Below are 25,788 nucleotides of genomic sequence, written 5' to 3' on the forward strand. Positions count from 1 at the left end.
CACTGGCTAAGCCCTTGATCCTGGGTCAAGGTCTATATGATGCAGTATGATACTTGGCATAAAGTTACATGGTCTGACACAGGCTGCACTTCATTCTTTAGCTGATTTTGACACATGCATGAATGAACATCAGTGCGAATTTGCAGCTGCACTGGCAGGCTTTTTGAATCGGGTTTGTTCGTTGCAATGTACACACGACATTTGCTGTGTCTTTACGTATTTATTGCATTTGAATTCGGGTATAACATCAGCCTTCACATTATGGTGCCATTTATGGGACTGCAGCTGTTTTCAGGTTGCGTTTCGACTGACAGATGTGACCTAAAAGCCGATTCATTGCATATTATCCTGGCACGCCCGGAATCTGAACCCGCAATCCAGCATGCTAACCGATTGCAGGGTTCCTACGGTTATTAATCAAAACGCACGCTGAACTTCTTTCTCACACACATTGCTTTGCAATATCAGTGACAGGTGTTTTTCTGTGGTTGACTATTTCAGAAAAGTCCATTTTAGTCGTATGTTTCAATCTGTATTCAGCAAGAGGGTACTACTACCTCTCATTAACGTTTTAGACGTTTTGTGAAGCTTGCAATCATTGCACGCTTTGAATATCATCCATACTGTTTATTTATAAAACCCTTAAAGTAATATGACTTTTCTTTTCATAATTGTGGCTTTGCAAATAATGTGCACTATAAAAGTCCCTTTTTATGTGTTGGAAAAAAGTGTATGCTTTTATATATGAGCAGGGATCTGCAACTTGTTCTGGAAACCAGAGGGGGAGTGTGACGAATCAACTTCCGGGGCACCAGTGGTCCAGGGATGAATATCCGTTGCTAAACCATCAATCAGCCCCACACCTCTAGCACACCAGAAGGGATCCAAACAGATTGGAAACACAAGTAAATTATAAGACCTCCTTGTCCAGTTTTCGTAACGTGGACGGAACAGCAGGTTTATCTCTGCAAGGTCGTTGTCGTTAGTTGCAACACAGCGAAATTACAATTATTACCCAATGATAAAAGGGACTGTCCAGTCAACGTTGTATAAAAAAATCAACTTTATTATTATTCAACAGACAGTTCTAGCACACTACAAAATACAACCCACCCTGTAAAGAAATGCAGAGGATAGACACTTTCAAGGAGGCAAAGGGAAGTACTCTGGATGCTGACAGAAGAGTAGTCAGTAAAGCAATTAATCGCAATAGTTCAAGGATACTTGGTTTCAGCACAAAGGGAGGAATGGGCCGTAAAATGTCACTAGGAGCCTTCGGAGAAGGACCAGGGGGACAGAACAACGATGCACCTTGTGCTTGTAGTAGTTCTTGGTGCTCAACAGGGTCAAGTTGTTTTCAGGGAGCATTGCAGCTACTGCAACGAGTTCAAGACGGGAGACAACTGTGGGTATCAGCCGCCAAGCAGCCCGGCACGCGAGGCTTGATGGAAGGTTGCAGGCTGGCCTACACGGCGGCTCGGGGTCAGGAATTGTCTCATTACTGGTTGTCGGGTGTGAAGCACTGGTTGCGGATTCTCAGATGATGTTAGCGACAGCGGTGTGACAACAGTCAGCCTTGCAACCGGTTGCAGCTCGAGGGGCTCAACTGGCTCAAAAACGTCCTTTAAGGCGGACGCTGATAGATACTTGTCGATGCACTCCTCCTAGGTTCTTCACTGGGCTTGTATTGTCCTTTAAGGCGGACACCCCTAAGCAGAGGCGAGTGTTGCAGGCAACTGTCTTGTTTTTGGTTTGGTTCAGTGACTCTCTGGTACTTCCAAACTAGGAAGCTTGCTTGCAAATCCTAGCACGGCATGCTGTGTGATGTCTGGGTACCGTTGTGGAGCTGCTGGAGGGTCTGGATTCAGTATCTCCTTCTGTTCCCTTGGAGATGTTTAGCGGAGGGATCTTGCTTTCCTCTTTGGAAATCCTAGCCTTGCTTCACTGGCGGAAGCTGTAAGGCAGACTGTACCTTCAGCCAGGGTCCAACTTAGTTCTTCTTGTTACTCCTTCCAAAGTCTTCAGATGTTCTGCTCAAAAGAGGGGCTCAGAGAGCCACAGTGATTGTTGTAGGCTAAGCCTACCTTAATGAACCAACCATGGGTCCACACCAACCATCTACTGCATGCATGAGGTCATAACCAGAGTGCTTCGCAACAGAAAAGGTAAAGGGGTAAAAACATGTAATGCGAAGTCCCGTCCATCTTCCTGGCTGTTGTGGATCAAAGGGCCTCTCTGGTTAGTTGAGCTCTCAGTGGTAAAGAATAAAAAGCTATCAGAAAGACTAAGCCCCCCTCCATTGATTTTGGGGGAACAATTGCAGTATGCAAAAAAAAGTTAAAAACCTGGCCTGGTGGTGGCAGGAGAATCGGAACAGTGAGACTCGGGTAGGAGCAAAAGTGAAAACTGTCCATTTTGCACTGCGATCACTACGAAGTATACTCTCTTATATCCCGATGGAAGATAGGGCAGCTGCGGGGGGGGGGGCAATGACTAACCCCCATCTGGACTACTGCAGTAGTCTGTTAGCAGGAATCCCTCAAAAACAAATGGATAGACTACAAAGAGCACAGAATGCAGCAGCCAGAGTAATTGGGAATCTGAGGAAACGGGATCATGTATCATCAATGCGGAGATCCCTCCATTGGTTGATGGTGGAGGGCAGAATTAAATTTAAGCTGGCATGCCTAGTTTTTAAAAGCCTGAAAGGTCTTGCACCCGCATAGCTGGCTGACGAATCTACGTTCAGAGGATAAACTCTTGATCTGCACTCCACAAACAAAATGTGTTCCGAGAGGAGACAGAAGCTTTGGAGTCTATGGCCCTAGAGTTTGGAATCAACTCCCACTGGAAATTTGGTGAAACTCTGGACCCAACTAGAATTCCTGTTACTCTTTTTCTCTGGACTTTCTTTTCTTAGTTGTCATTTGCGCCCGAATATGGTATAATCTGTCTGGTCGCATAATAAATTACTCAAAATCAAAATCAAATAAAGTGACAGGTCTCCCTTGAAGCTGTTTCGAGAAAATACTTTCTGTCTCTGCCAAACCACATACGCATACCTTCTGAATGGGGTCCCCCTGCAGGGATAACTACTGTAAATACATACTTCTAGACATGACGGGTCACTGTGCTTGATACCGAGAGGCGGGAGCTGGCTTCAGGTTGACACAGTGCATATAAAAGGTTGTTGGGGTTTTCTGTCTCCTTTTTTCACCTCTGCAGCTAAGGCCCCATGTAGGCCTGTTTGAAGCATACTCTATTATTACGCTAATCATGTTAATTGCTGCCACCATTCTGCAGTGCTTACACAAAAGTACAGGACAGATCCATGGTGCCTTTTGTAGTTAATTGGGCTGGATATGGTATGAGGAAGGTTTTGGCCCTCCGCCTCTGGGATGCATCATGTACTCAACCTGTCAGATCACAACTAAATATGGCAGGGAGGACTGTGCCTGTAGGCTGTGTCCACCCAGAGTACACAGGTCTATGTGCATGTCGAATGGTGAACATAGAAAAATGTGTGCCGTTTAGCACCACACATTTTCCAGAGGTTGATCTATCATCATTCAATTTTGTATTTCGGAGCAGAGTTCAGTCTGCCCCAGTCCCCACTTGGTGTGTGTCTTGTGAGGAGCTGGAGCCACAAGCTACGAGCTATGAGTCAAAATTGGTGCCTGCTGGTTTAATTTTAAGGACTGCCTTTAAAATCAGACTTCCTGTGCAGAACGCGGCACAGAGTTCGGAGCAGAGTTCATTCTGCCCCAGTCTGCCCCAGGAAGCCAAACGGTAATGAAGTGTGCGGCAGCGGGCCCTCAAACACGGAACAGATCCCTACAAAATCGAAGTCTGCACAACAAGGCCACTCTCCAAAAGGTAAGCGCGCAGCTGGCGATACCTTGCGCACTTGTGACCGGCCTGATGAGTATTGTCGAGACGGTAGCTGAGACATTCGATGTGCCTGTGTTGGCAGCGTTGGCCTCGGCCGCCTCAAGCCATTGTGTGGAGAGTGTCTCACAGGTCAAAGGTGTTATTATACGCCCCCAGTTTACTCCTAGTGAAAAAGAAGGCAGTGCAACATCAGGCGCCTTAGTCAAAATGCCAACGGGGTGCAGACCCCCTCTTTCCTCAGTTTACATGGATGTCCATGATGTTACGTTTGATTTTAACATCACAGACTCTGACTTGCTGGAATTGCGACTTCCGCTTGATGTGGAGTCTGACGAACAAACATCAGCAGCACATAATGGGCCTCATTACGACCCAGGCGGTAAGTTACCGCCTGGGTCGTACCCTTACCACCATGGTGTAAACTATGTTTACACCATGGTGGATGGCGGATTTACCGCCCCATTCCAAGGTGAGTGGGGCGGTAAATCCCCATTTCCCATTTTACCCTTCCCCCATTCCCATTTTTGCCCCATAGGGCATAATGGGAGTGGGGAAGGCACTAATTACGCCACCGTAAATTACGGTGGCGTAATTAGCACCATGGTCCCTTAGCGCCATGGATTTTAACGCCTGCAAAAAGCAGGTTTGTAATGAGGCCCAATGTTGCAGATTAATTAAATGCTTCAAGTATGTCATGTGAAAAAAAAAAAAGTTTCTGTCCGCGGATCACCAAGATGTATTTTCTACGCTGACAAATAGTCCATCTTTAAACCGCAAACAAACGTATTCTTTTTTGTGATCAAAGATAGTGCCGACAAAGAGTACACTGCGCTTAGTTCTTGAGGCCAAAAGTGATTGTATTTTAAACCAAGGAAAAGCTGTTTCCAACAAGTCACTAACTGCTGCCCAAGTTGTGATTATTGATGGAAATGTGGAAGCGGAAACGAACAGAAACAAAACTCAAATAAATGTTGATTTGATAGTGAAGTCACATTTACCAAACGCACCTCCTAGTCTTTCGGTGGGCTATGATGTTGCAGCACGGGAAGCTCGCTTAACTGAATGGCTGAAAGCCGATTCCCTACAATGCTTGAGCGTCTTAACGCCAGTTGCATTCACAAATATACAAATACGCCTAAAAAAAGTCTAAAAGACAGTGCTATGAAAAAAAGACTCAAACTGCAAACAGAAGTACGCCACGGATGAATGAACAGATACCATCTGTAGAATGTGATCTTTCTGATGAAGAAAATGAAAATCAGCGCTTGTCGGGGAAAAGCACTTAATGATGCTGCCAATAAAACCCATAGTTCGCGTGAAGAGCGGGCTGCCTCTAAAGGGCAACTGGAAATTGACACAATTAACAAAGGAAATATATCAATAGCTGCTGGATTGCAGATCCACAACAACATGTTAGCAGCAACGTCAATCACACTTTTACCCTTTATGAAGTTATATGAGTCTTTGAATGAAGCTGTACGAGACCAAGTGTCTTCATAGGTTACTGCAAACGATAAGTTGTCAGCCCTTGAAAAATTCACCGAATATCTTTCTCAAAGGCTCGACCATGAAACTTCACCACAAAAGAGAAATGAAAAACAGCCTCTTTGTGTATCTAAGGACACATCTGAGGAAAGTGTCTTAAATGCTCCAGAAAGTGAAGGATCAATTAAGATGAGAAAGAGTTGTAAAATCCATAATCCGTGTGTACCAATGTTGTCAGTGGAAATTCCAATCGAAGCGGTCTTGCTTACAAAGGAAAAAGCAGCAAGTTTAAATCAGGGGGGCCAGAAAACAAAGGATCAGCTGGTGCCCATTATTGTGAAATTAAGTTCTCATACTTCTGAAAGTTCATCTACAACAAAGTCTCATTTGGAATCTTCACCGGTGCCGCAGAATCGATCATTACGGCAGCCAAATATGTGGCGAAACCTTGAGGAAAAAATATCAAACTGTTGTTAAATGCCACGAGAGGTCTGGCCCCAAAACTAGTACGTTCATATGAAGCAAAGAAATTCATTCAGAATTTGCCTACTCTTCCGCGGTTGGACTTATTCGTCAGGAGTGGAAATGTAGCCGAAAACGTAACAGCGAAAAGTACATCTGCAAATGAAACTGCTGCGAAGATACAGAATGGCAAGCATTTAAAAAGAGCACGAGAAGAATCAGACATTTCTGATGAAGCGAGTTCCGACTCTTCAATTGATCTGTGTAATCTTTCAACATATTCATTAGATGAAGAAGAAGACACTGAAGAAGCCGAAAGTGATTCCGTCGGCAATAATCAGAAATCACTTACAAAAGCGTCCAATCAAGGAAAACGTAAGACAGAAGGACGCACTGAGCGTCAAGAATTCCTGACAACAAATGGCTCTAATCCAGAAGTGAGAGCTAGCTCCGCCATGATTGGACAGGAAAGTCAATTAAAAAGATTTGAAATCCAAAAAGTAGGAAACATTGTCTCCAAATTAAAACCTAAACAAACATTAGCCCAACAACTAAAACACAAACATCGATCTACTGAGGTCAGCAGGTCACGGCAACCAGTAGTTAAAAATGGCTTGTGTTAACTTGAGCTGGAAAACATTCTTGAGGAAAAAAATGAGATCAACCTAAATAGGTCAAACGTCATGAAGTTAGTGCAAAGCATCCCTTCATTGCGTACCATCAGATCTGATGACATCGCAATTGTCGAATATAAATCTGAAAGTCGAACAGACTGGGTAATTTTACATATGAAATCAAAGTTCTTCACAAAATATTTAATGGAAGAAAAAGATGATTTGATATTCTTTGCATTTGACCTAACCTTACATGATGAGTTGACGAATCCTCAGGATGTAATCCACGAGTGCCAACAAGATGACTCTGCAAATGTACAAAAAAGGGCAGACTTATAGAAACATTTCAAAGAAAATTCTGAATCGATGGTAGCAAACCCGCAGAAGATCACTTTCCAAAGTAGTGTTCATCAAAAAATGAACCAGAAAAAGAATAATAATTAGCAAAATAATGGGTGTGCTGGTCCGACCCATTTGTTTACCTCATGGAATAAAAGAGGTTTTATGTATCTGTTTCAAGATGATTGTCCATTGAATGCTACAAACTTTATAATTTGTCTGCAGGAAACTTGGCTGTGTGAGATTCCAACTTGTGACGGCTATTCAATCTATCTAAATGCTGCAGGGAAAAATCCATTTGGTCTTCCTTATTCTGGCTTACTTACAATGATCAAGCATTCTTGTAGTTGGGAAGTCATTAGTTCAACAAACCCAAACTTATTTGTTCAAGTGACCATTCTACAAAGTAATTACAGCACCTTTCATAAGCAAAAACATTTCATGTTCATAAATACATACTTGAACACAGCCATGATTTCTCAGGCAACATACATTTCATCAACAACAGCCCAAATTGACAGCTGCCTTCTATCCTTTGACGAGCCTTTCATCTTAGTGTGTGGTGATTTACATTTCTCATGGTTTGACAACTTCAAAGAGTGGATAATGTTAAAAGAACATAGTATCTCCTCCTTATGGTCAGATCGGGGTTGCCAATGGGAATACGAATTGTCCTTAAGACATTGTGAAATGTTGAACGGCTGCACAACGGGAGACATTCCAGCGGCTGATACTTGGCATCGAGGCTCAAGTAAAAAGACGTTGGACTATATCTGGGCCTCAAGAAATCTACAATGCCATATCGCTGAGTTAACAACTTTCACAACATCAAAAAGTGATCATGATGCACTAATGTTATCTTGGGAATGGAAGCAAGACACAGTTCCTGCAAGATGCAATACATCTCTAAACATTAACAGTGGATTGAATAGACTTCAGATAAATGGCACGCAGATTAATGAACTGACAATCAGCTTCATCCAACTGGAAGATGATAAAAAAAACAGTTAGATTATGCTCCCCTGCTGATACAATTCAAAACGAGACATTACAAAGGGAGAATTGAATCAATTGGAAATAAACATCCATTTAGTACAGCTGTAGGAGCTGCAAAGAAATTACTACAAAGGGACTTGCAAATCTTTAATAAATCCCAAGATGTCAACCAAAAAGACCTGTAAAAAAGCATTGTCAACAATATCACAATTGGGTGAAATCATTCAATACATTTCGCATTTCAATACATTTCGCAATCAAGAACAAGCTGAAACTATTTTTGCATTTGACTATCCAAAATGACAGCAGACATATTTGGGAAATAATAAACACCGTAAACTTAAAACAAGCCTTTGCAATGTCAAATGGGGTGACGCAGCCAGCTGGGTGAAGCATTATTCAGCAGTTTTTGATACTCAAGGTGAAGTAGATAGAACGCAAGTCGGGCGATGATACTGAAAAAGCAATTCAATGTCTGAAGAACTCGAGAGCTGCTGACTCACACGGCATATCAAATTTGATGCTGAAACAAAACAAGTAAAATTGGGCTATTTTCATCAAAGCTCTATTCCACACAAGAAATCCCAGAGTCTTGGAGAAGTGCGGTGGTCGTGCCGGTGTTTAAAAAGGGAAATCGTGATGATCCTGCAAATAATCGCCCTATAGCCCTCCTCGACACCATGGGCAAGGTATTTGCCACCTTTCTACAAAACAAACATTCAACTTGGGCAGATGGCGCTAATCTAGTCGATGAGAGGCAAACTGGTTTTACGAAAGGAGTCGGAGTGGAGTTGAATCTGATTCTTCTTAATATTGTAAAATTAGAAACGCAAGAAGCGGCTATTTTGAGCCTTTATAGACCTAAAGCAGGCTTTCGACAGTATTATCATTGGATCTAATGGGACAAACTGAAAACCTGGGGCTGTCCTGACAATCTGATGATACCACTGATGGCACTGTATTCGAACACCTCGATCCGTGTACGTCTAAATACTCAAGGAGACGTAACAGATGAAATAAAAACAAAAAAAGGGGTGAAACAGGGCTGCCCATTGGTAGCGTTGTTGTTTAAACTTTTCATTTCAGATCTTCCTGCAGCACTAAAACAGCCGAAGACTTTTCCTCCAAAGGCAAATGGTCATCCCCTAAATTGGGTATTTTATGCTGATAATATGGTACTTTTGGACTCCACCGAAATTGGGCTTCAAAGATTGACGGCTCTACAAGGTTATCTTGCGTCAAATAATTTGGAAATAAATGTGAAAAAATTAAAAATAATTTTCATGGGCCCAAAGAGTGGTGGGTGAATGAAGAAGCAATGGACGTGACTGATAGAATCCACTATCTGGGCATGATATTTAACATCTCAATAAGAGAATGGAGTTGGATGCAAGATGTTTCTTCTCGAATGTGGATGTTTGCATTGCAAGGAGCCAAATTACATGCAATGTACGGCAAATTTACAGTGATACCAGTGCTCACATTTTATCTCCAAAAAGTGATACCTGCAGTATCTTTTAGCAGAAAAGCAGGCTGGAATATCGCCGCAAGATTCTGGTGCCAACTTGCGGGAAAGTTCTGGCGGAAGGTACTTAAACTTCCGCAATATGTTTCTATTGTTGCTATCCGTCACAAACTTTGTATGGAATCCTTGTACGGCACTGTCGTTTGGAAATCAATTTCAGCATTGTGTAAAATGCGCGTCACCCCTACAGTGAAGCCTTATATGATCTTAAGTAAGAAGAGCACAGACTTATCTGCCCGTTTACTCAATATTTGGGAAGAGAAACTGCTAGAGATTCTAAAGGAGGCAGACATTACAAAGTTTTGTCAATGGAATTGGATTGTAAATAGTGAACAACGAAGGAACTTAGCAACTGCATCAGACTTGGGCACCTCTATGCAAAAAATTGCGAGCTTCCAAAATACTTGTCGAAATTTCCTTCACGTTACCATCGTGATCAGTTTATAAGACTTAGACTGAATCTCTATAACACAAAAGAGATACTGAAGATGAGACATAATTTAAAGACGCCAAACAATTATTGCCGCTTCTGTATGAATGTGGTGGAATCAACAAAACATCTAGTGATCCACTGCACTGAAATTGTGGCTCAGCGTTCATTACACTTGGGTCAGTTTGCACCGAGAAATGGCGACATGGAAGATTGTTGGACCTATAGTGTTATCAATTTTATGGGCATGATTATGACAGATTTCTAAGAACTGAATTAAGATTTTGCAGTTGGTTAGTGGGAAAGGTTGATGATGATATGACAAAAAAGTTTGTTTTTCTTTTCTAAACTAATGTCAATAAAAAAAAAATCATATACTATTTTAAAAATGCCAAGGCGAGCCCACACCCACCATGCAGATGGTCGAATTCCTCACAGGGAGAGAGCAGCGGGAAGTGATTGAAAGCAAAGCTTAGGGGTGTAAGAAAAGGAAGAACAAAATCTGTTAAGTAGAGACTGGAACACTAAATAATTTCCCTCTTTCCATGCTATGACCATTGTAACACAGGGGGCACTGCGCAGAATCGCTGCGTAGACAGGGTAGGGCCTGAGTGAGCAAGACCCACCCAAAATCTGTAAATGTCCCCTCAGCAGGGTTGTGTCGGTTTTTACAGATGTCAATGTCACTGCGGTGGGTGTAACTACCTTAGCTTCAGGCCCCACTTGTTAGAAAATCGTGGCTACACCTCTGGCTGGAATGAGGTTGGTGCTTCGAAGGCACTATAAACATTATGAAATTGGTTGGAAGCACTGCTGGATGGTGGCACTAGAATGTTGCGGGGGGTCAATCCATGGTGGTGCGCTGGGCTGTAAAGACAACGCTGCCACTAGTCTGAGACTGGATGGGGGGACAAGCACTGGTGGTGATGATACGATGAGCGGTAAAGGTATCTGGGATTGTCAGATCTGGGCTGCTGGAACGAGGATAGGGGGGCTTGAACCCTGTGAATACCTCAGGGTTTGAGTACACACCAGTACAGCACACGTGTTTTACTTGGATAAGGGTGGCTTGTGCTAGAGGGAGAGTCTTAAAGATAAATGATGGGAAACTGAAAAAGGCCTCTCCCATCAGCCTCTACAAGACTGATCCATTGACTCCCTGTCTAACCCAACAGCCAGCCAATGAGCTATGTGTGTGGCAAAGGCACAGTGCAGATATTGAGGCAGCAGGCGGTCACGTCAGGCAGTGTCCCTGTACCATTTATTTTCTCCCTAGAAAGGTTTTCGTGAAAGCCCTTTTCACAGCGTGTAGGCAGCAAGGTGAGGCTCGTGGCCAGACCCCTGATTTGGTAAGGCTTCCGCCCAAAAGGAGGGTCAGGCTAGCACCTTTGTTTTGGCCCTGGCCAGCCCAAGATTTGCCTTTCTTGCCCAGCTCTAACTGCACCCAAGTTGTTGCACCCAAACATTAACAACTGCATGGACGAGTGTTAAAAGCCTGTGAAAATTCTTTCAAAATCTAATATATATGACCAAGTACAGGGAACAATCTTAAGATACCAGGTCATGTAGATGTTATATTTATCATTAGTACCCAGCGAGGGTGCAATCAGAATGAAAGAGCCATTCTGATTGGCCCTCGCCGAGTCATTACCAGGCCGGGAATCCCTCCGTCGGGATTCTGCGGCCTTTGTCCCCGGCAGGGGGCGTGGCAGCCCCTCAGCCAATGAGGAGGCTCGAAGTGGGGCCATCCGCGCTCCGAGCCTCCCTGCGGCTGAGAGGCTGCCTTCGCCCACCGCCGGGGACTCGGGTAAGTCTTTATTTAATTATTTTTTTAATTCCCTTCCCTCCCTCCCTCCCACCCGCCCCCCCAATTTAACTTCTTGTTCCTGTGTCCCCGGCGGGGGACGAGGGAAGCCTCCAGCCGTGTGGAGACTCGAAGTGGGGCCATCCCCACTCTGCGCCTCCACATGGCTGGGGGCTTCCCTCGTCCCCCGCAGGGGAGGGGACACAGGCACATTTTTTGGGGTTTTTTTTTCCCTCTTCCATCGTCCCATGCCCGCCCTCCCAAACCCACTTACTTTCTTTTTTATCCTTTTTCGGGACCGGACCCACTGGGAACACGCACGTCCACTCCCGATGGCCGCCATGAAAAGGGAAAACGGACTCTGTTTTCCCTTTCCATGGCGACCATTTTCTTTGTCGTTTCTTTTATTTTTTTCTGTGCCGAAACGCTGCAGTGTTTCAGGACAGAAAAAAATGCTTTTAGTGCCCCGGTCACGCACATAATGCGGGCCGGGGTACTAATAGCAATATGACCCTCGCGGCGGGGGCATTACCTGAGTTGGTAATGCCCCTGCCGCTCGGGTCATATTGCTTAATTGTAGATTTCTGTATTTTTTTTAAAAAATGGGTATGGCCACGTTTCCAAGTTCATGTTTTAGAGGAGTTAGGTCGGTTTTGAGGGAGCTAGGGGATTTTTCTTGCCCTTGAATTAGATTTTGGTGACTTGTGTCTCTCTTTGCCTTCTTTTATTTTTCTGTGTTTAGTAGACCGCCTTTGTCGGTTTTCCCTTTTACCCTTACTTTCCCTCCTAGGGCAGGGAGGAAAGCTCAGGAGCAATGCGTTTTTCTTGCAAGCAAGACAACGCAAAGCAACACAGATTTGAATCCTGGTGCAGTTCTTACGGGTTGGTCTCCGGTATTATGTGTGGTATCAGGGACGTCATTTAGGGGTTGCCAGGGGTCGCAACTGCAACCCCTGAAATCTCCCTTGCAACCCCTGTGGTCTCCCTTGCTACCCCTAAAACAAAACGTTTTAAATCCTATTTTCTTTTGAGGGTCCTGGGCTGTGGCCAGTACCATGTGTCTCTTTGTTTCTGGAATGGCTGGTTTTCTGGTAGCTTTAGCCAGTAAGATAGCTCAGTGGGTTGAGCGCTCACTGCTGATATGTGTGTGTGATCTGCAAGTTGCAGGTTCGACTCCCGGCAAGGTCAACTCAGCCTTTCATCCTGCTGAGGTTGATAAATGAGTACCAACACAGGTTGGGTGATATTGTGTGTATAGTGCTATATAATAACACATCATTATTGTTTGACCTTGGGCGTCTGCTTGCATTCACAGTCATTTGGAAATATGGGCCTATACACACTGATATTAACGATGCATATGGTGATCTATTCTTGTATGCAACGGATATCACTTTACGGTGACACCGTAACCATATTTTTCGTAGTTTACTTACAAACAATGCTATGTGATGGCACTTGATGTTTTGTCAAGGGGTGAAAGTTTGTGTTCCAGCGCTTCCTGTGATGTCACTTCGGTGTGGCGTCAGATGGTATCACTTCCTGTGATGTCATCATAGGTCAAGGGTTGTGTGATGTCACTTCCGCTACCTCTGGCATTTTGGTGAAATGACGTCCCTGCGTGTAATGAAAGATTAATTATTCAATTAAAAGAAAAAAAATGATTTCCCTCTCCTTCAAACCTTTGTCACCCTAAAAAGTTTAAGCAATAGACTAGCCCCTATCGCTTTCGTATTCCTGATCCCATTTGGCTGTGTGATTGTCCTACCAGACTTTGCATGATTCTTCCATTTGTTTCTCTTGCCTTACACCCACTGACCCCCAAAAATAGAAAAGGGCAATAGAAAATGTTCCTTTTTGCATTCCCAATGTCACAAACCCACTACCTTCCAATAACCGAATATGAAGGCAGTGGGTCTCCTATTATAGGGAGACTTTCCTCCTGAGAGTGAAGCCTGTGGAAACAGTGAAAATAGAACTACAGGGCTAGGGGCTCAGATGAAAAGGCAGGAGAACAAACCACCGGGGCTACAGGAAAACAATAAAAGAAAGACAATATTAGTCCAGGAAAAATATAGTTGAACAAATCACCCTCCCTTGCTCCCCTAAAAGGCCCTTCCTACCTGTGGTTGGTCGTAGAAATACAGGCTAAACTATTTTAGATGAGTACCCTCCTACCAATTGTATTTAAATGTCCATAGGCCAGGCAAACCGACCGTCTTAGTTGCCAGTGGACTCAAAAGGTCACAGGGGGAGCAAGAGCCTAAACCGGACAGCACGACAACAAAAGCTAAAGAGTAAACAAATGGCAGTAGAATAGAAGGGTTTATTTTGATAACAGAAAAAAAGTCAGTTTAAGTTCATAGACCCGATACAGCAAAATTCACAAGCAATCCAAAGAACAGGCAGAGGTCAAGTGCCAAAAGTACATCTAAAGTTATACAGCAGACAAGGGAAAATCCAAAAGGGAATCCAGAAAGAAAGCACAATTCAGATATCAGAAGCAACAATGAATCCAAAACGCCAAAGCAGACAGTGATAAACAGAGATCAATTGGAAATGCTAGACAATAGCAATTCGAAAACAATGAGAAACCACTACTCACAAACTGTTGGAGCAGTTGAATAGCATCGACCGATGTCCTTTGGTCCTGTTTATCGTTACCGTGCACAGGAAACAGAGTTCCGGCCCCTTTCGGTGATCGTAGGCGAAATTACTTCATACGTTGAGTCATACAGCTTTGTGAGGTGCTGATTTCCCCAAATGCCCGGCTTCATTCAGGGAAGCGAAAGGAATGCGACCATGGCGGGATCTGACAGTCCCCTGGAACAGTCTGCCTAGAACATACCAATCCCTCAAACTACTAAAACCAGCTCTGCTGCCTCTCCAATGCAGGCGGGAGCGGCAGGTCCTGACACCCAGTTTTGTGAAACAAAAAAACCTTCCCATTTGTGTTTGAACCAGGGAATCTGTCCTTTTTTAGTATGTTCGGTGTGAATTTGCTTGTTGGCCCTAGCTCTTCACTTTTCTTTGTTGTTATTGTCTAGTAGATAAGTCCTCCCAAAGAAGAAGGGAATTGAAATAACGAAACAGGGCAGGGATTGTGAAGGAGAAATAGGAGGTTGACTTCTCATAAAATAGGTCATTGATTGCCAGTGGAAGCCTTGGAGGACAATCATGTGCCTCTTGTGGATATGACTGGGTAGGACATTTTGGCAGAAGCAAGAGGAGACAATTTTAGTTGATGATCTATTGAAATTGTTGACAGACAATGGGCCTCATTACACGGTAGGTGGTAAGGGGTTACCGGTACCGGTAAGGGCACCGGTACCGGTAAACCCTTACCACCTTACTACAAGGTCCCTTTGCGGGACCCGACCTTAACGGCTGGTGTAGACCAGCGTTAAAGTTGGGACCCGCAAAGGGACCTTGGTGCTAATTACGGTGCCGCAATTTGCGGTACCGTAATTAGCTCCTTCCCCATTCCCATTGAGCCCTATGGGGCAAAAATGGGAATGGGGAAGGGCCATGGAGAAAGGGGGAATTACCGCCTCGCCAACCTTGGAATGGGGTGGTAATTCCCCTTTCCTCCATGGTGGTACCGGTATGGTACCGGCAGCAACCATGGTGCTAATAGCACCATGGTTTACTGCATTCCGTGTAATGAGGCCCAATAACGTATCTGTGTTTGGTGTTGGAGAGGAGATGTGGTAACGTAGGTAGAGTGCGGAGTATAGGTGTTGGACTGCCTGGAGCCAGATGAGGTGAGGATGCAGGTGGTGGTGAAGGAGGAGACAGAACAGCAAGACATGGAATAGACAGAAAATATCCCCTATCAGAAGTCTCAGGAGGAGGAAATGATTGAGGCCGTTGCACCAATGCCAACTCTCACAGTGTGAGCAAGGCTTGCAAAGTTGTCCCTTGTCCATTTCCAGGTTGCACAAGGGACATCCCAACCCAGCGCCTGGACAGTGTTCAACCCATCATGGGCCTGGGAGCATTCTTGCTTGATGGAGGGGGAAGACACTGAGACGGCAGGAAGGCAATGAGATATGCATCCTATGCAACACACCAGTGTGGTGGCGTACCCCACAGAAGGCATGCTCTTTGGGGACCATTGCTATGTACAAGTATGTCATCCAAGCACAGTCTGACTAGTCCTAATGCATGCAGGCCAGTTTCCAATAACACTCCTTCAGTGTAGGACACACCTTACTATTGCGGGCCCCAAGCCCACCCTCTCAGCTTCCGATGCACCTCATCTCTCTAATCATACTATGCCATTCGCACCATCCACCAGCAGGGCCAATGCTCCGGCACCACCCTGCCATATTGTAGTGGATGTCTGGGCTTCGGCGAGCAGTTAAAGGCCATGTCCGTCCCCCAAAAGTGGGGGTGATAGTCATATGAATCCCCGTCATTTTGCTGGTAGGCCTGAAAGTTCACTTTGCACACCGACTACACTGAGCTCCCCCACCCGGGTTTACCTTTGAGGTCTGTCAGTTTAAGGTAACACATAACAGACAAAGCTGCGATGTTTCAAAGGTATGCTGGACTACATCTTAAGCCCATCATGCAACCACTTACTGACTAATTTCAGTACTTTCCTGAAAGTCTAGAAACTGCCCAGACAGGCATGCGCTTGTTTGCAGTTGCATTAAACATTTGCCCTTTTCTGATGAGTGCTATGCTTTCATCAGTCTACAATGTCTCTATAGACATGCATACTATCGCAAACTCCATCACTAGCCCTTATTCCCTTTCTGACCGTTATGAATATTTCATGTGGATTGAACCTTTCTCCCAGTTTACCATTTTCTTCTGCCCTTTTCTATTCTCTCGCAGGCTAAGGTATGAATACTCCTAGCAGTTCACAATAAACCGCTCTCCAGAAAATCCTTAGAGCTGTTCGACCACTAGGACCATAAACCTCTTTTAGATATTCTCTATTCAACTTAATCTGTTACAGGCACCCACCACAAGACCCACACAATTTAGTGCCCTTTAAACTTAAACATGTCATACTGCTAGGGTACCAAGGCCTGCAGAGCACCTATAGGCTGGTCCTCCTTTCACCCACCTTCCCCATGTTTCCATTCACATAGACAGATCACACCGTCCATCCTACTTTGGAGCACCCTCAATGATCTGGCTTGGCAGTGCCAGTATTACTTGCAGGGCAGTTTCTAGCCAAATTGGTGTCAAGGGTGAATCAGCAGAATGCCCCCAGCCCCCCACCTACTGGCACACTTCACTCCCAAACTACATTTCTGTTGTTCAACAAAACCACTCCTCAGTATGAATAAATAATTGTTATATAATGAAACTGGTTTCACTGCATTACAATTGAAGTACTTTACAGAAGAATTCTAATGTGAAAACACAGCTGTTGCTTCCCAAGTAAATGGGTTTTCTGTCACCTGCTCTTAGGGAAGGCCTTGCCTGAATGTAGTTTCAAACTGTCTGTACTGGCACACTGCGATGTGAACAGCCTACCGGGGTCTGAGGGCCCACTGACCTAACCCTGTGTTGTACGTGTTCTGTTGGTACCACCTGACTTGTATTTCACATTGGGCAATACTAGACTAACCATATGAATTATTTTCTGATCGAAGGTATCATTCCAAGATGGACAGTCGGATACACTCTTATTGTGCTCTTTCAAAATACCTCTTTGAGAGTGGGAAACGGGACAAATGGCACCAATGAGGATTCCTGTGTGCTTTGCATCAAATCACGGAGCATTTCAGGACTATAACAGTGATCAGAGATCTCTACATTTGATAACCAAGTATGTGATAAAAGGATTGTATGTGTGAATCTCTAAATTCATAACTGATGCATGGCTTGGTGCTCACATCACAGTTCACAATACTCACCCTAACATTAAAATGTGTGTTACCATGAGCCATACATGCTCATTTGGACAGTTTGTTTTTGGATGCAAGTATAAAATGGCTGCAATATCAGCCACTCAAATCAGGTACAAGGGCTCTTTTGATTCTTGTTTCTGAAGACTTTTAGAGGAGTAACGGCTGGGTCTGAATGTGGGCATGCCCAACCCCAATACAGAAACATCTATAGGGAATTATATCTACACACAGGGCAGGATACTGCACAAGAGAGACCCAATAAACAATGCACAGAAAGGATTGTACCTCTTTCAAACTTTAGCCTGACCAGTAATAAGCTAATGAAGTGCTTAAACGAAAATGGCTTCTAATACATGGTAAAGGGTCCACAGTTCCTCAGCCACTACCTCCTCACTGTTACGCAGGCCTCAGGGTTTATTTTGGCAAAAAAGAGCAGGCCCATGCTTTATCTAACCGGGCTGGCATTATCATCTCTTATTAGTGCTGGCCTGCAGCTAGTGAAAATCATGGTGTGGCAGTGTAGAAAGGTGTTTGGCCTAGTGGATGTACAATTTGAGGCAACTTCTTTGATTGCTTTATGTGTTTAATTGTGGGCACAGAATGGCATGCTCGTCAGAGTCACATACACAAAACATTCCAGTGTGCTCTTGTATGGATATTGGGTACATCAGACAAAAACGGGTATTTGTGCTGTTACATAAGGGAGCACCACATAAGCGCAATTAACCAACAGGATGGTGACTTGTGCAGCGCACAAATCATTGCTGCAAACCTATCACTGCATTGATTTGCCATGGACTACTGTCTGCATGGTGACACACAATGAACTCTGCTTTCCTAATCAATGTGCCAAGTGTCATTGTGCTGCCACCTGGTGTGCAAGCAAGGCAGTGGTTGGCTTGTTTAGACAATTAAAAGACCTGTGATGCTGAGCAGATGCATTTAGTCCATGTCCCAAAGCAGCCACTGGAATACTTAAGCAAGAAAATTAGAGTGAATCTTCCCAGGGATGCACCATATGTAACTAAATGTAATATATATAAAAAAGAGACATGTTGGTATGCCAAATAAAGAAACATGAAAATTAAGAAAATAGTTTTAAACTTTTCTGTGTGGCACGTTAATTCTCTTTGAAGAATGCATAGGTTTGGTCCGCTAACTGATACTTGTGTTGGCCTGGTGAATAAAAAATCCCCATGTTCAGTTCTTAACACTGACATGTTAAGCACATACTGTGTAAAAACAATGGCTTGTTAAGTGAGCCAAACTCATAAATCGTCCAACTTAAAAGGCTGTCCTCACAAAGAATGAGGGTCACAAACTATGTGGCTCCGGAGCATCTCACATGCTGCGTTTGCAAAATGCATTCTTTGTTTGCATATTCCAACACATCATGGCTCCACTTAGTTCAGTATCAGTATGCAAAATGATACAACACAGCAGACAAGTTTTAAACAGGATAGTAAGACTTGAACATGATACTTGATTACTTCTGTGAATTTGCCATCTTGTTGTCATTGAGGGCCAGGAGCTTAAGGACTGTTTAGACGTTTGCAATTTTGGAGAACCACAAGAAAGCAGTCAATGCTGTTCATAGAACCTGAAAATGTTCCATGTCAAAAAATTGTAATTGAAATTCACATCATGCTTTCCCATTTGTTGTGTTCTCATGCCTAATGGCGACAGGTGTAGGCACAGAATACTAATTTTGGTAGCTCTATTTTCAAAGGGAGTATTGAAAGAATTCCAGAGGTACTACTTAGTGTCCTGTTTCAGATGACTCTTTATGAATAACTATTGTAAAATAGAGGAAGTATAACTCAAAAACATAACAGTAGTAGCTCAAACACAAATAGATATAACTAGCTTCTCAGCTCTGCTGCAGTCAAACACTAGAGCTATGGCACAATGGCTGCAAGATTTTATAGGGTGACAGATATTATGAACTCAGGGTGGCATGGTGACTGACTTATGGTGCTCAGATGTCTGCAAGTGAGGTCTTCTGTGTTCATGCCAGTCTTGTGCATTTATTTTATTGTTTAAAGTGCAGACCTAGCTCGAGAGCAGTGGAGCGCTTTACAGGGTTGGGGTAGCTAGCATTTTTTTCCTTTTAACAGTAGCACGGTGATGTGAGTTGCAGTCTGCATCAGTTTGTGAATACATTGGGATTAGTCGTTGGTCAGGTGGTGTTGAAAAATCAACATTTTGAGCAATTTGTGAAATTGAAGAATTGTGGGGGCTTTCCGAGCCGATACCGGGATCGAGTTACAGAGGGTGGGTGCGTGACAAGAGAAGGATGGTATGCGGGTCCTCTCTTTGTGGGGGATTTGTGATTGGAGATGTTTGGTCAATATGCTGCACAAGGTGTCTGTGCCACGAGTATGTGTGGAGTTTAGCTGCCAGGTACAGTGGTGTGCAACTCATGACTACTTTGTAGGTGATATATGAGGTCTTGAACAGTATCCGGGTCAAAAAAGAAAGCCAATTTAGTTTGCAAAGGACGTGGGTGATTAGGTTACATTTCCATGCACCGATAATAAGCTATGCTGGAGCATGGTGGTCTGCTTGTAGAGGTGCCAAGTGAGCGGATGGGCATGTTTCCCCCATCAATGTGCAAGACCACAATGGCCTGCACTATGCTCCTTAAGTCCTGAGGGGTGGTGACAGGCTTGATTCTGTGAAGGATGGACATTTGGAGCTAAGCTGTTTTGGACTTCTTAGTTATGTGTTTTTGGAAGAACGGACTGCTGTCGATGGTAAAGTATAAGGTTTAACTGATTCTGAGAGTTGCAGATCAAATCCTGGATACCATTGAGCCATTTTTGGACAAGTTGTTGTTTAGCAGGGGGACTGATGAGGATGAATTCTGTCTTGGGGGGGTTATGTTTGAGGTAGATAGTCAACATCCAGTATTGGATGATAGCTAGGTAATCGTGGACACGACTGATGTCCTGTGGACTTTTTACACTCTTGTACAACTGAGTATTGTCCATGTATTGGTGGATGGCTTATCTTTGAGGAATGTTCCTAGGGGCTCCACGTAAGGGTGTAAAGGAGAGGCGAGAGGATCGAGGAGACTGGGAGTAGGTTATCCTAGTGTCTGCCCAGGAGGTAGGCTGTAAATCAATTCAGGACAGTGCCAGAGAATTCCATCCTGTCAGCTGGGAAGAAGAGGATGTTGCGGTTGACATTGTGAAATGAAGCCGAGAGTTCAAGGGGGATGAGGAGGCATGAGTTACCCTTATCCATGATTCGGTGTGCATCATCGAAGACCTGGATGGTGGCTGTCTTGATGCTACACTTGGGACAGAACTGCTACTGATAGTTGTGTAGGGAATCTCTTTTTTACAGACACACAGGAGATTCATAAATGGGCCGGTATTTGGGAAGGTCATCTGGGTCTAAAATTGTTTTCATATTATATGGTACTGCAAAGATGTGGTAACCTCTTGCTCAGAACCTTCCCCCAGTATACAGTATATTTCAAAGTATTGGTGGCAAGATGCTGCCTCTCTTTGTCCTTTTAATATGCAGACCTTTCACACTTTGGGATTTCCTGCTGGAGCAAGAAGGCCTTCCCCCTGATGCTCTTCTGGCTGTAAATGTGCTGAAGGCAGTGTAGGGGTTGGTACTGTGTCTTCCAAAAAGTGATTTTGTGCATATTCAGATTGGACAGGTGTTTTGAAGGTGCCATGTACAACAGAGGTGGAAGAGTAGCACTGTCCTTCCCACCTATCTTATTAACTGTGTCCTTTCCCTTCCCCTTTCGACCTCAGTTTTCACTGGTTTCTCTACGAATAACCCCTAATCATGTGTTGAGGGACGTGAACCCAGATGTGCCACCATCTTTATGTTGGTTGTTGTCATGATGATGTTTGTGATTGTCATCCTCAGACTCCTCTTCAGTGGATGGGCAAACCAGGAACATCTCTTATTCTTCACCCCTGAACCTTTTTCTTCCAGTTCCTCAATAGATATAATCTGTAACTCTGTTCCCACTTCTACCTTATGAACAGTGGAGGAAGCCCCCATCTTTATTCCTTGCCCTCCCCTGGCACTGTTAGGTACCCCAGAATTGTCACTCAAAATGGTTAGTTCTCACCAGAGAATTATGGTATGTTGCGGGTTCAGCTACACCCACTCAATGCACTCCTTTGCCTCAAAGGAATTGTGAAGATTTGGTATTAGCAACTTCTAAAGTATTAAGTATTTATTCTGGACATTAAAAGATGGCGCAGTGACTTCTCATCATGGACTATAATCTCCTCCCGCCAACTTTTTTTGAATTTTAAGACTTTTTTCAGCAACTAGAATTTGGCCTGGTCACTAAAAAACAGTACATCCATTTACAGATACTGAATATATTCTACCCCTGTCTACCAAGAAATGTAAGAACCTTTCTCTGCAACTGGTTTATGATATGGGCAATAAAAGATAACACTCTCAGTTACTAAATGCACTCTTTCCTTAAACTGGATGATTGTGATTTGACCAAGATTACTCAGATTGAATCAGCGGGGAAGGCAACGACTTGCCCACTAGACAGATCTGGTGGTACAGTGCACCCGGGCCTTCCCAACCCAAATTAAAACTCACTGTATTGGTCGGGCGGGCGCAGTTTATTTTTTGATAGCTCTTATTCCCAGTATCTAAGAACTCTTTGTGTTTTGGCAGATGAGGGAACAGACCTTGAGAGATCATATCACATCACAGTATTTGGCAAGTGGTGAAGTCAGAAAACAATGATTTGCCCAAAGATAGACAATTTGGGGGTGTAGTTTGAGTCTGCTTTGGCTGGATCCAGATGTAGTATCTGTAGGTTAGACAGACCACCCTGCACAGGGTACATTCGATGATCTTGCTCAAATCAGAGCCTCTGACCTACAGCGTGATGAAGAGTTCCACAGTAGGTGCCTTAAAGGATTGTGTTATCTGACATATGCATCAATATCACATTTTTATTCTGCACTTTATGGTTGATTTCTCCAAAATCTAGGCATAGTAGTAAGTGTTGTTATTATTACTAGATTTAATTTTACTCAATCTATCGATCTCTGAAGGATAGGTTTAGCACTGAGACAACTATACCCATAATCAAACTAGGCCGCTGCATGCTGAGTGCAGATGCCTGTGTTGACTATTTACCTCAGTGAGTATCTTATGCAACTCATTGATGTAGCCCAACAAGTCCAAAACCTGTTGAGGCTGGATGTGGGTCCATACAGAGGGGACCTGGCCAGCTTTAAAGCCTAGCAGATCATTGGTGGTGGGCTGGGTTTCTAACCATGGCCACTCTCAACCCGCTCTTCTTGCCCAAATGCTTTTCTGAGATGCAGCCCTTTTTACCTGCTTGGGGACCAAAATACCTCCTCTGCTTGCAAGCACTTATGTCCCCTCAGGATCATCCCATGCAACTGACACCCAAAGTGAGTAGAAACATGTATTTAATAACAAACTCCCCATGGTCCTCCTCACCGGATGTCCACAAATTCACTGAATTTAGTTCACCTAAAGGTGAAATCTTTGAATTTTGTTTTCTTCGTATTTTTTAACTATGCGGGGGAATCCCACTTTCACTTCCCCCTACCTTATCCTATCCCCTCACCCCACCCAAATTTGAAGAAAAAAAAAATCGAAGATTTCACATTAGCTGAAATTGGATCTGGTGAAATTTAGGTATCCCTCCTAACCAGAGGCACTCATTGCATTGAAGATAACTAACAACAGAGTCGAAAGAAGTTTGGTATGAATTAGGTTTTCATGAAAGTAAACTCCCTCTAACCACACCTACACATTTGCAGCTTTAACTTCAGGAAATCCGTGGTATGAATTGGAAATGGAGCAAGATCTTGTGGCAGGACTGGAAATGATGTAATGAATGTCCTCCTCCTTGCAGCTTAATTCACGACCTTTTTTGGTCCGTGCTGTTGGTGGATGAGCATCTTTTCTATTGGCCAGAAGTCCCGAGAGTAAACAAGTGTGTGTTCAATTAGCAATTAATACAATATGAGCATTTGCAAAGTATTGCAATCATTAAGCCATTCTGAATAAATCAAGCTATCAAAACATGGAATACTGACGTTTGGTAGAGGCTGAGTTAATCCCAGACTGTACACTAGAAATGTGGCTTCACCTTTCCACCAGCCAACAGCAGGACACACTTTCAAATAGCTCCCAATCTCCCAGCAGAAAAGGAGACAAGTAGAGTCCATCTTCCATCTGAAACATACTACTTCTGCATTACAAATGATGACTAGTAGAGGAAGTCCATCCCAACCCACCTGGCCATTGCTCTAAGATCGCTGTCTGTGATTTGCTATATCCAGGTGTGTTCATCCGCGGCCTGAGTGGCTATTTTGGCATGGTGGTCCTTACGCCAGTCATACTTTCCAGACTTTCTACAGACAACATGCGCCAGGACCCTAGGGCCTCCAGACACCAGCGATCTTGAACAGCAGTGGAGCCCGTTGCTGAGGCAGAAGGAATCAGTACAGTAGATCATGGACATCATTTAGGGGTCGGCAGGGGTCGCAACTGTGACCCCTGAGGTTTCCCTTGCTACCCCTGTGGTCTCCCTGCTACCCCTAAAAAAATAATAAAAAAAATGTACAAATAAAAAGATTTCTTTTTTTTTAGATTGAGACTCATGGGCTGTGGCCAGCAGTGTGTGGCTCTTTGTTTCTCGAGTGGCTGCTTTTCTGATAGCAATAGCCGGTCAGATAGCTCAGTGGGTTGAGCGCTGGCTGCTGCAATGTGTGTGTGATCTGCAGGTTCCACTCCCAGCAAGATCAACTCAGTCTTTCATCCTGATGAGGTTAATAAATGAGTACCAACACAGGTTGGGTGAAAATGTATGTATATTTGTTCTATATGAAGCGCTTAAGCTTAAGTGCTATATAATAACACATCATTATCGTTTGGCCTTGGTCATCTATTTACATCTATTTACATTCACAGTGATTTGGTAATATGGGCCTATACGCACTATTAGCAATAAATATGGTGATCCATTCTCGTAGGAAATGTATATCACTTTACAGTGATATCGTAACCATATTGTTCGTAGTGTACTTAGGAACAATGCTATGTGATGCCACTTCCTGTTTTGTCAAGGGGTGAAAGGCTATGTTCCATCGCTTCCAGCGATGTCACATCAAGGTGGGGTAAAATGGCATCACTTAGTATGATGTCAGAGGTCAAGGGTTGTGTGATGACACTTCCGCTACCCCTGGCATTTTGGTGAAATGACGTCCCTGCAGTAGTTGTTCAAAGGGCTTCCTGCAGCATGGATTTCACCATCTAAGGTGAAGAATGTGACTGGGTTTACATACCTTTGTCCGTAGAGCACACTTGCTTACTAATCATGATCAAATAAAATCTGACATTTGTCTCGGGAGGATAGCTCAGGGGCAACGCGCTCATCTTGGAAGCAAAACGACTGGAGAAGCACAGGTTTGATCCCCCAGTCTGCGCTTAGAAACCTCTGGGTATTAAGTGTGTAATATATAACTGTTAAGACGAATTTCCGAACTCTGTCCTGGTGGCGCAGAAGTTCAGAAGGCCAACCTAATTACTTGGAACAGGGTAACCTCTGGACGAGCCAGACCAATCAAGGTAGCGATCGCGGCGGTCAAGACTAGGTCTCAAGAGGGGTGAGGGTGACCGAAAGCCCGCAATGAGCACACAAAGCAAGATCACTTACAAACTACTCTAAACAGTTGTTATATTAAAAATATATACACATTTATTTCAAGGCCTTTAAAACAATGACCGTAGCGAAAAAATCACAATATAACGATAGTAAACCAACACATACCATATCAACACAATATATATACAAATACAACAAGTCTCAAGCGTTATATGCACGAAATGTGTAGTCCACCTAAAAGGGAGGGAAAACAGGCAGTGCGCAATAATGCTTAGACCCAGTTCGCCTTCAGAGGCACCTAACTAGATGGAAGTCCGAGCCCTGCGAAGAGTGGAGCCTAGTGCTCAAAAGTACCTGCACGCGCTGGTGCCAACGGGCAAAAGGAGAAGCTCTTCGAGGGAAATCAGGCAGTTCAGTTTAGTGCACAAAAGAAGAAGAACAAGTTCCGCGACTCAAGCACAGCCTCCACAGTGGGCAGAAGCAGAGCGCGAGTACGGAAAAGGGTGCTGTTTGACACAGCGGGGAAAAGCTATGCTACTCACCGGTCCCCGATGCAAGCAGACCCAGGCTTCCCCACGTCAGTTTCAGCAGCTGGCAGGTTCAGAAGAGCAGGGAACGCCTCGTCGTCGTGTTGAGTAAAAAGACGTCCCAATCGAAGAAACCCGCACAGTTTGTAACCACAGCAGGGCAATGGAGCGGCCGTGTGTATCTGAGCCAA

The 25,788-nt window shown here is 44.0% G+C and overlaps 1 protein-coding gene across 4 annotated transcripts in view; it reads left to right on the top strand.

Moving 5' to 3' along the window:
* Positions 1–25,788, top strand: part of INPP4B (inositol polyphosphate-4-phosphatase type II B) — a 3,177,224-nt gene that overhangs the window by 1,389,326 nt on the left and 1,762,110 nt on the right. The window lies entirely within an intron of this gene.

Source organism: Ambystoma mexicanum, chromosome 6q (assembly GCF_040938575.1).
Source record: "Ambystoma mexicanum isolate Mex_15411 chromosome 6q, UKY_AmexF1_1, whole genome shotgun sequence".
Lineage (NCBI taxonomy): Eukaryota > Metazoa > Chordata > Amphibia > Caudata > Ambystomatidae > Ambystoma > Ambystoma mexicanum.